The sequence below is a fragment of the Chamaea fasciata genome, unplaced genomic scaffold, assembly GCF_029207755.1.
Source record: "Chamaea fasciata isolate MVZ Bird 193981 ecotype frontalis unplaced genomic scaffold, bChaFas1.0.hap1 SCAF_41, whole genome shotgun sequence".
Classification (NCBI taxonomy): domain Eukaryota; kingdom Metazoa; phylum Chordata; class Aves; order Passeriformes; family Sylviidae; genus Chamaea; species Chamaea fasciata.
In genome coordinates this window covers 1,215,418-1,224,467 of record NW_027094126.1, presented here as the reverse complement: position 1 = coordinate 1,224,467, position 9,050 = coordinate 1,215,418, and positions in this window count along the sequence as shown.

The following is a 9,050-nucleotide window of genomic DNA, read 5'->3' as shown; positions in this document are numbered from 1 at the left end:
CCTGCCTGTGGGGCTCCGGGGGAGCTGGGCCCATCCCAGGGCGGGCTGTGTGTCCCCCAGCAGAGCAGGGACAAACCCTGCCTGGGGCTGCAGCTCTGTGGAGCTGGGGCCAGAGGCTTTGGGGTCACTTGGGGATGCTGATTCCTCTGGGATGGGGGGTGAATCCTTGATGGATCCTTCAGCTGCCTCTTACCCAGCCCTGCCACAGCCCAGCACCTCCGACCTGATCTGCTCTGAGCCATTTTGGGGAGGGGGTGCCACCATTTGTCATCCTTTGGGTGGCTTTGGGATGCTTGGGCAGGAGTTGTGTGGTTTGGGGATACTTGCGGAGGAGTTGTGGGCCTCATTCTGCATTACCAGGGATTTCCAAGTGCTCCAGCCCTGCTCCTTGAATTTTTGGTTCCAGGACCTGGGAAGGGCGGTTGGTCTGGGTGGCTGCAGGTGACAGCACCTGGAGGTGCCAGGGGGTGAGGGCTGGACAGGACCAGAGACCCCCGAGCCTGGGCTGAGCCCCAGCGTGAGACCCCCACCTGCAGAGCTGCTCCAGCCCTGGGGTCCCGCACAGGGAGGACATGGAGCTGCTGGAGAGAGTCCAGAGGAGTCCATGGAGCTGCTCCGAGGGCTGGAACCCCTCTGGAGCCGGGCTGGGAGAGCTGGGGGTGTTCACCTCACTCCAGAGAGACCCTGGAGCCCCTTCCAGGGCCTAAAGGGGCTCCAGGAGAGCTGGAGAGGGGCTGGGGACCAGGGATGGAGGGACAGGACACAGGGAATGGCTCCCACTGCCAGAGGGCAGGGATGGATGGGAGATTGGAGCCCTGCCCTGGGGCTGACTCATGGAAGTGTTAAAATTCAAGGTCATCAAGTCCTGGTTGAGACTTTCATCTGATGCTTTGAAGGAATGAAATGACCTGGAAGCAGCAGGGCCTGAGCTCAGCTCCGCTGGGCAGGGGGGAGTGGGGTGGGAGAGAGGGAAATTCCCATCCTGGGAAGACTCCACCTGGGAAGCCTCACTGGCTTGAGGTTATAAAGGGCAGCACCGCAGGGAGAGGAACTTTTCCAGCCTCTTGCTGGAAATGGTGGGATTTGGTGCTCTTGTTGTCTTCCTGGGATGAGGTGAGTGGGATGGGGTGGGATGGGGTGGGGTGGGATGGGATGGATGGGATGGGATGGGATGGGATGGGATGGGATGGGATGGGATGGGATGGGATGGATGGGATGGGATGGGATGGGATGGGATGGGATGGGATGGGATGGGATGGGATGGGATGGGATGGGATGGGATGGGATGGGATGGATGGGGTGGGATGGGATGGGATGGGATGGGATGGGATGGGATGGGATGGGATGGGATGGGATGGGATGGGATGGGATGGGATGGGTTGGGGTGGGGTGGGATGGGATGGGATGGGATGGGATGGGGTGGGATGGGATGGGATGGGATGGGATGGGATGGGATGGGATGGGATGGGATGGGATGGGATGGGGTGGGATGGGATGGATGGGATGGGATGGGATGGGATGGGATGGGATGGGATGGGATGGGATGGGATGGGATGGGATGGGATGGGGTGGGGTGGGGTGGGGTGGGGTGGGGTGGGATGGGATGGATGGGATGGGATGGGATGGGATGGGGTGGGGTGGGGTGGGATGGGGTGGGGGTTCGGGGTGCCTTTGCTGGGGGATCACCCCAATGAGCTGAGCAGGGCCTGGTCAGGTCCTGGGACAAGGAGCTGCCTCCCCTCCCTCCCACCTCATTTTAATCCCTGCACTTGTGGGAATGGAAAGACCAGGGAACTATGCCAAAGGATCTGGTTTTAATGGGAGTGATGAGGGATTTTCGCCTTTCTTTCTCCTGGATTCCCCAGGAAAAAAAAAAAAAAAAACAACAAAGAAAAAAAACCCCAAACAAAACAACCACCAAAACAAAACAAAAACACATTAACAAAACCGTGAAATCTTGAGCATGGAAACCACCCTTTTTTTGTCTCCATGCAATGGGAAGTGTGGGGCTTTGTTCCCTGCACTGCCATGATCCACAGGTCTTCCTGGACACCCTTCCCATGGGAGCTGCTCCTGCTCCTGCTGCTCAGATTCCACTGCTCCAACCCCAGCTCTGCTGCTCCAGTGGGAATTTCTGGCTTCTGGTCCGGGAGCACTTCCAAATCCAGGCTCTGGGATGTACGTGAGACCTCACTGGGAGTGAAAAGTGGCTGCAAAAGGCAGAGAAAAGGAATCCAGCTTAAGAAATTCCCTGGGGAAGAGGCAGATTTTAGTAGGTGAATATTCCAGCTTGCAGGTGTTGATGGGAAGGCACCTTCCCCACAGAGTCTGTGGAGAGTGGGAAAAGGGTCACGTTATTTGTCTGTCTGTAGATTCACAGAATCACGGAGTCACTGGGCGGGGAAGAGACCTTCAAAATCATCGAGTCCAACCCAGCCCAAACACCTCAACAGACTCATTTCACAGTGAACCACCCGTGGGCCCGGGGCCACGCCCTGCTCCCTCAGGATAACCAGCTTCTAAATCCAGCTGGGAAATGGGGATTACTGCTGGAGCCCTGGGGAAGCCGCTCGCCTCTTTGCAGAATGTTCTCAGGAACTCATCCTGCTCTTTCAGCCTTTCCACCTCGGCTTCCAGCTCGGCTTTGTCCAGGAGAACTCCCTCTGTGCTCTGGAGATGCTCTGGAGATGGAAAGAGGAATTTTAGGAGGGAGAGTAGACTCGGGGCTGCCCTCAGGGTCGGTGCCATGACCGTGCTCTGGCTCCTGGAATTTGGGGTCTAATTGAAGTTTGAGCAAACCCAGCTTCTGCTTGTACTTGTTTCCTGTGCTGCCTTGGGGAAAGAAGCCACCACAACCACCCAAAAAAGAACCAGAAGGGGAAAGTTCAACCAGACAGACCCTTGCTCACCTTCCTTAGGACAAGTAGCTCCTCCTGGGCGTGTGTCTGCAGGCTCTGCTCATCCCTGGACCTGCGTGGGAAAATGGGAACTTTTGCTGGAGTTCAGCACAATTCCCTCATTCTTTGACTTCCTTCAGGCCACAAGTGAAACAAATGAAACTGATTTTTTCCCTCTCCCCAGACAGTGTTTGGGGATACCCTGCTCTTTTTTTTTTTTTTTTTTTTGTAGCCTGTAGAAAAACAAGCATGATTTCAGAGAGGTTTCTGCAGCAGAACTGCTTTTGTGTGACCTCAATTAGCTGCTGAACACTTAGAAATCAGAATTTCTGAGTCAGGAAGGAGGGAAAACAAGTGTGGAAGAGGGATATTCTGCTTCCTCCATGTGTCTGTAAATGTGGGTGTTGCTTTCTGTTCTGAGATCCTGGGAGATCTTTCCATCTTCTTCACCTCCACCATGGGAATCTGCTGGAGGTGAATCTGTTTCATCTCCACCTGCAAGTTCTCTGGGAACCTTTTGCTACCCCAGAAAGTCCAGTGTTTCTGCCTGTTCACAAATTTCAGGCAACATTTGGAGCTCTGAAGTTGAATTTCTCTGGTTCTTACTCACATTTTCCTGTTAGTTTCCCAACCCTGCTTTGCTGCTCTCAGGCCTGTTTGTAACTGGACTCTGCTGCTTCTGAGGGCTCCCAGTTTCTGCCTCAAATTCCAGATAAAAGCCCTGAGCACGGCCTTGATGCTGCTCTCACTGTGACTCCGCAGGATGCTCCACCTGGTCTCCAGCACCTTCTTCTGCTGCTCCAGGATCCAAACCTGAATCCCAGAAAGAAAAATGGGAAATGGGATGAGGACTGTGAAGACGGTGGTAAAGCGTCTGGAGGGCCCACATGAGGAGCAGCTGAAGTAATTTGGTTTGTCCACCTGGGGAAGAGGAGACTGAGGTGAGACTCCCTGGGGGCTGCAGCTTAGTCCTGAGGGGCAGCTCCAGTCTCTGCTCTGGGGACCAGGGACAGGACCCAGGGAATGGCTGGAGCTGTGTCACGGGAGGTTTAGGTTGGATATCAGGAAAGGTTCTTCCCCAGAGAGTGCTGGGGCACTGGACAGGGAAGGGTCACAGCCCCAAGGGTGCCAGAGCTCCAGGAATGTTTGGACAATGCCCTTGGGCACAGGGTGGGATTTTGAGGTGTCTGCGCAGGGCCAGGGGTTGGACTGGATGATCCCTGTCGGTGTTTTCCCAGATATCCCATGGCAAAGTGCTTGTGGGAGCAGTGCTGATGCCCTGGCAGTGGGACGTGTTCCTGCTCTTGGCACACCCGGCAGCGTTTCCCAATCCAGCAGCTTTTGTTTGGGGGCACCCGTGTGGAAATGCACAAGAAAAGCAAAAGACATTTTTAGAAAACAGCTCTACAACAAATTTGGGCGGTGCAGAGAGGGCTGAGAGGGGACTGGAGGGCAGCTGGGACTGGTTTTAGCTTGTTTCCTGCCCCAGCCAGGCCCAGAGGCCAGAGCAGCAGTGCCTGGACACTGAGGCCTCGTAAACCCCAAGGTTTCTCCCCTGGCAGCTTGTGCAAGTTCCCTTGATGTCTCTAATGAGTTGTTCTGCCAGGATTCCGTGCCCTTTCCATGCCCTGTCCCTGCCCAACGCCTCCCTTGGACTCCAGACCCTGGGAATGAGCTGGCAGGTCCTCAGCTCACCTTGTTGATGAGTGAATTTGTTATTGAGGGTCTTGAGCTGCTCCTTCTCTTGGTACTTCACTGTCTGCACACTGGGATGGAGCTGCAGCCGGAGCAGCAGCTCTGGGGTGGTGATGGGGTGCTGGGGATGGGATGGGGGTGATGGTGATTGGGGTGCTGGGGATGGGGTGCAGGGGTTGATGGGGTGATGATGATGACGGTGCAGGGGTTGATGGGGTGATGAGGGTGGGGATGATGGTGCAGGGGGTGATGGGGATGCAGGTGATGGGGGTGATGATTGATGGGGTGATGGGGATGGGGGTGATGGGGGTGACAGAGATGGAGGTGCTTGTGATGGGGTGATGATGGTGCAGGGGGTGATGGTGATGGGGATGATGGTGATGGGGATGATGGTGATGGGGATGATGGTTCAGGAGTGATGGTGATGAGGGTGATGGTGATGGGGGTGATGGTGATGGTGATGAGGGTGATGGGGGTGATGCTGATGGGGTGCTGGTGATGGGGTGATGGTGCAGGGGGTGATGGTGACGGAGGTGATGGTGGTGATGGTGATGAGATGGGAGTGAGGGTAATGGGGTGATGGTGATGGGGGTGACAGTGCAGGGGGTGATGCTGATGGGGTGATGGTGATGGGGTGATGGTGCAGGGGGTGATGGTGATGGGGGTGATGGTGATGGGATGGGGGTGAGGGTAATGGGGTGATGGTGATGAAGGTGATGCTGCAGGGCTGGGAGGCTCTGCCCAGCTTGGAACCGAAGTTGGCATCGCTGTAGCCAAACCCTGCTCTGGCTGCACCAAAACCGTGTCCACATCTTGGAGGACACCTTCCACCAGCCCTTCTGGACCCCGACCATGAACCATCACAGTTTCTGCTGCTGGAGCAGCCCAGAGCACCCCAGGGATGCAGGGCAGTGCTGAGACCACAGCAGTTTCTGGGGAGAGCTCCAGAGGAAGAGCCAAAATTCCCTTTGGCCTGGCCACAGCTGATGCAGTAGGAACAGCAGGACATGGGGAGTGCTGGGAGAGGGCTTGTGCTGGAAGCAGATTCCTGGGTGCAGTTCCCTCTGCAGAGCACCTTTTCCTTTTATTTCTCTGGAAAACGGGGTGAGGCTGCATGAAACTTCCACAAAATGTTTGTGATGAGAAGAATGGGGATTAATTAACCTTTCTTGTGCTTGGCAGCCAGGGCAGCACCTGGTCAGTCCAATTTGGGTTTGAGGAATGATTTAAAGTCACAGGGGCCATAGTTAGGCCTTGTGTAAGGACAACTAAAATTGGGGAATTTGGGTCAGGTGAATTATTTTCAGGTGAAAATTCCCCCTTTTTACTGGTGGGATGAACTGAAATTGAGACTTTGAAGGTGTAAAATGCTTTTTATCTGAGGAGATCCTAATTTTTTGCTGCTCCCTCTGCTTTCAAGAGAGAGATTGGAAGGAAAGAGGGACTCAGCCTGCTGGTTAATAAAACTCTCAGCAATAAATGGGAATTTACTGGGAATTAACAAAGTCTGGCTGGCAGGTTAAGGGTAAATGACCATTTTGTTGTGGGTTCTACCTGGAAGAAAGGTAGAACGCGGCGTTTTAATGCCAGGAAACATCTGCAGGGCCAAATCTATTTCCCAAGGTGGCTTTTCTGCAGGTTGCTGATCTGGGTGTTTTCCAGCACAATTATTAATTTGAGGAAGTTGATCAGTTTAAACTGGAGTCAATGCCTGGAATGTGGTGACTTCTTCTAGACGCTCATTGGCCAAATCCTTGGAAAAGCAGCATCTCCTCATCCCTCACTTGAAGATCCCACCTGGTTTGGGGCAGGGCCTTCCCCTCTAACACTGTGCCCTCCTGGTGTTGGGGTTGGGTTTTTCCTGCTGCTCCTGTGTGTGCTGATCCCTGGAAGGACCAGATGGTGTTGGAGCCGTGTCCCTTCATGGAAGGGTGGTGTTTTGCAGGGAAAAGGTGGAAAGTTTCAGATGAAGGGTTTGGTTTTGTTCCTCGTGTTTCTTTCCTCTTCCCTGTCCCGTGGTTGGTTGGTTTTGGAGCCACAATCCCCAGCTTTGTTGGAGGTGTTTGGGAGCTCCTGGACGCTCCAGGGCTCTTGGACATCCTGAGGGGATCTGGGCAAGAGACAAGGCTGAGTTAACCTCATGGTTCTCCTCAATCCTCATGTTGCTCCAGACTTTGGTTGTGTTTTGGGGCTCTCTGGCTGCAGTTCCTTTCTCCATGTTTTCATCCTTGGGAATTCCTTCTGCTTTGGATGAGCCAACCAACGCAGCCAGGCCTGGGAGTGCTTTGGGGCAGGAATCTGAGGGAGGGGTTGTGGGGAGAGGGGTCTGATCCCAGAAGAGGAGAGGGCAGTGGGTGAAGCTGCAGCTTCTCCAATGCAACAGGGATATGTTGATCCTGGTTAGGAGCAGTGGTAGAAATGACACACAAACTTCTCATCTCCAGATGAGAGAGAGAAGCGATCTTTCTTTTTCACCACCCTTTATATAGACAATTCCGAGAAAGAAACACTGTTGGACACTCAGAACAACACCCCTTGACTGTTTTTTCCAAGTAAAAAACAAGCTGGGAAACATCAGCTGTTAATGGTTTTCACCTTAATGGTTTTTCTTCTCCCAAGGATTGTCTTGATTCCTCCTCACAATTTCTCAAGCCAGTGTGAGAGGATTATGTGACTTGATTTCACACAGACTCAGACTCTGCTGTTGCTGCCTGACCTCTCCCTTTCAGTATCCACAGGGATATGTGTTGGGAATGTTGTCAAACAGACTCCAAAGAAACCCGATCCGAACCTGAAACATTCTGAATGAGTTTAGCCAAATGGAATTGGGGAATCATGGAATGGTGTGGGTTAGGAGGGACCTCAAAGCTCATCCTGTTCCACCCCTGCCATGGGCACCTTCCACTGTCCCAGGTTACTCCAAGGCCCGTCCAACCTGGCTCTGGACACTTCCAAGGAGGGGGAATGTTCCAGTTCATCTTGGCTGGGGAGGCGAAGGTGCCGGCCACGGCCGTGGCTGAGCCTGCAGCTGGATGAGACCTGAGGCTGCACAAAACCTCACCTTCACTCATGGGAGGCTTCCCTCCCATTTGGGGAAAACCCTGGGGGGTTAGGATCATTTGACTGGAGAGGCATTTGGGTCCTCAGATGCCTGGATTAAATGCTGGAAAGTGCTTTGGAAAATGCTTTGGGAAGTGTCACACCCTGGGAGGTGGGGTCTGGGTGGGATTTGCTGCAGTTCCCGAGGTGATGGTCTCTGCCGTGTCCTCGCTGATGTTACAACTGGTGTACAACTGATGTTACAGCTCAGTCACGGGCTGTACCAGACCCTTTACTCCGTGCTCAGGTTACTCACGAGCCTGAGAGGTGCAGCTCATCCCAATCCCATCAGAACTGCCTTTATTGTTCCCATGCTCTGGAGGAGGTTTGGAAAGCCACAATTTGGGATTGCAGTGGACTCCTCAGTGTCCTGAGTCATCCTTCCCTGGGCTTTGGTGTTTCCCTGTTGCAGGCAGTCTCTGGATCGCCTCCACAACTGCAGTCTTTGTGTCCAAGGAGCTGCTGTCATTCCAGTGGTTCCTCTCAGTTCCTCACATGGAGGAGAGCAGGAACATGAGGAATGCAAACAGAGTGAGGAGATGAGTCACTGATCAAACCCTTGCTGGGATTTTGGGGCTGAAGTCCCAGATCTGAAGCTTTAAGGCCAAACCTTTGTTTCTGGGGACACAAGTGACTCAGCAGCAGTAAAAAGTGGACAGAACATGTGTCGCAGACAGGGAAACCTGGCAGGGGTTGGGAAAATTGACCTCTAAAAAGCCTTTTTAATACAAATTTGAAAATCTGAAGAATGAAGCCCTTGGCATCTCTCATTCCCATCAGGTTGGAACAGATTCTTTGGGATCTTGCCCAAATAGTGCAGGAGTAACACCTTTGAAATCTGGAGCAATCGACTGACGTACACTTGGAACACCAAAAATCTCTGGGATTTAGTGATGGGTTGTGGGAGCCAGTTCCACAGAGCCCCTGAAGGGACATAGCAGGGAGGAAGAGCAAAGGAAAAGCCTTCACCACTTTACAGAGGCTCTGCAGTGCCCTTGGATGAGGCACTCCACCTTGGCTTTCAGCTTAGCTTTGCTCACAGAGGCACAATCTGTGTGTCCTGGAGCACTTAAAGGCGTTGGGAAATGGAAAAGTGTTTAATGCCAGCAGATAATGAGGTTACAAATTCCCAGGGCTGCTCTCTTCAAGGACACACATTTCCCTGTGCTGTTAAAGCCTTTTACTCCCTCGTCCTCCCAGGATGACGACGAATGTCACTGGACACAGAGAGGAGAAGGAAGGGTTTGGGCCAGTTGGGATTTCCAAACATCCTAAATGAACACACTCGGCTAAAGCTGATCCACTTAAGGTGGGATTCTACTCTTTTTAATTAAAATCTGCCCAAAAGTTGGCCTTTAG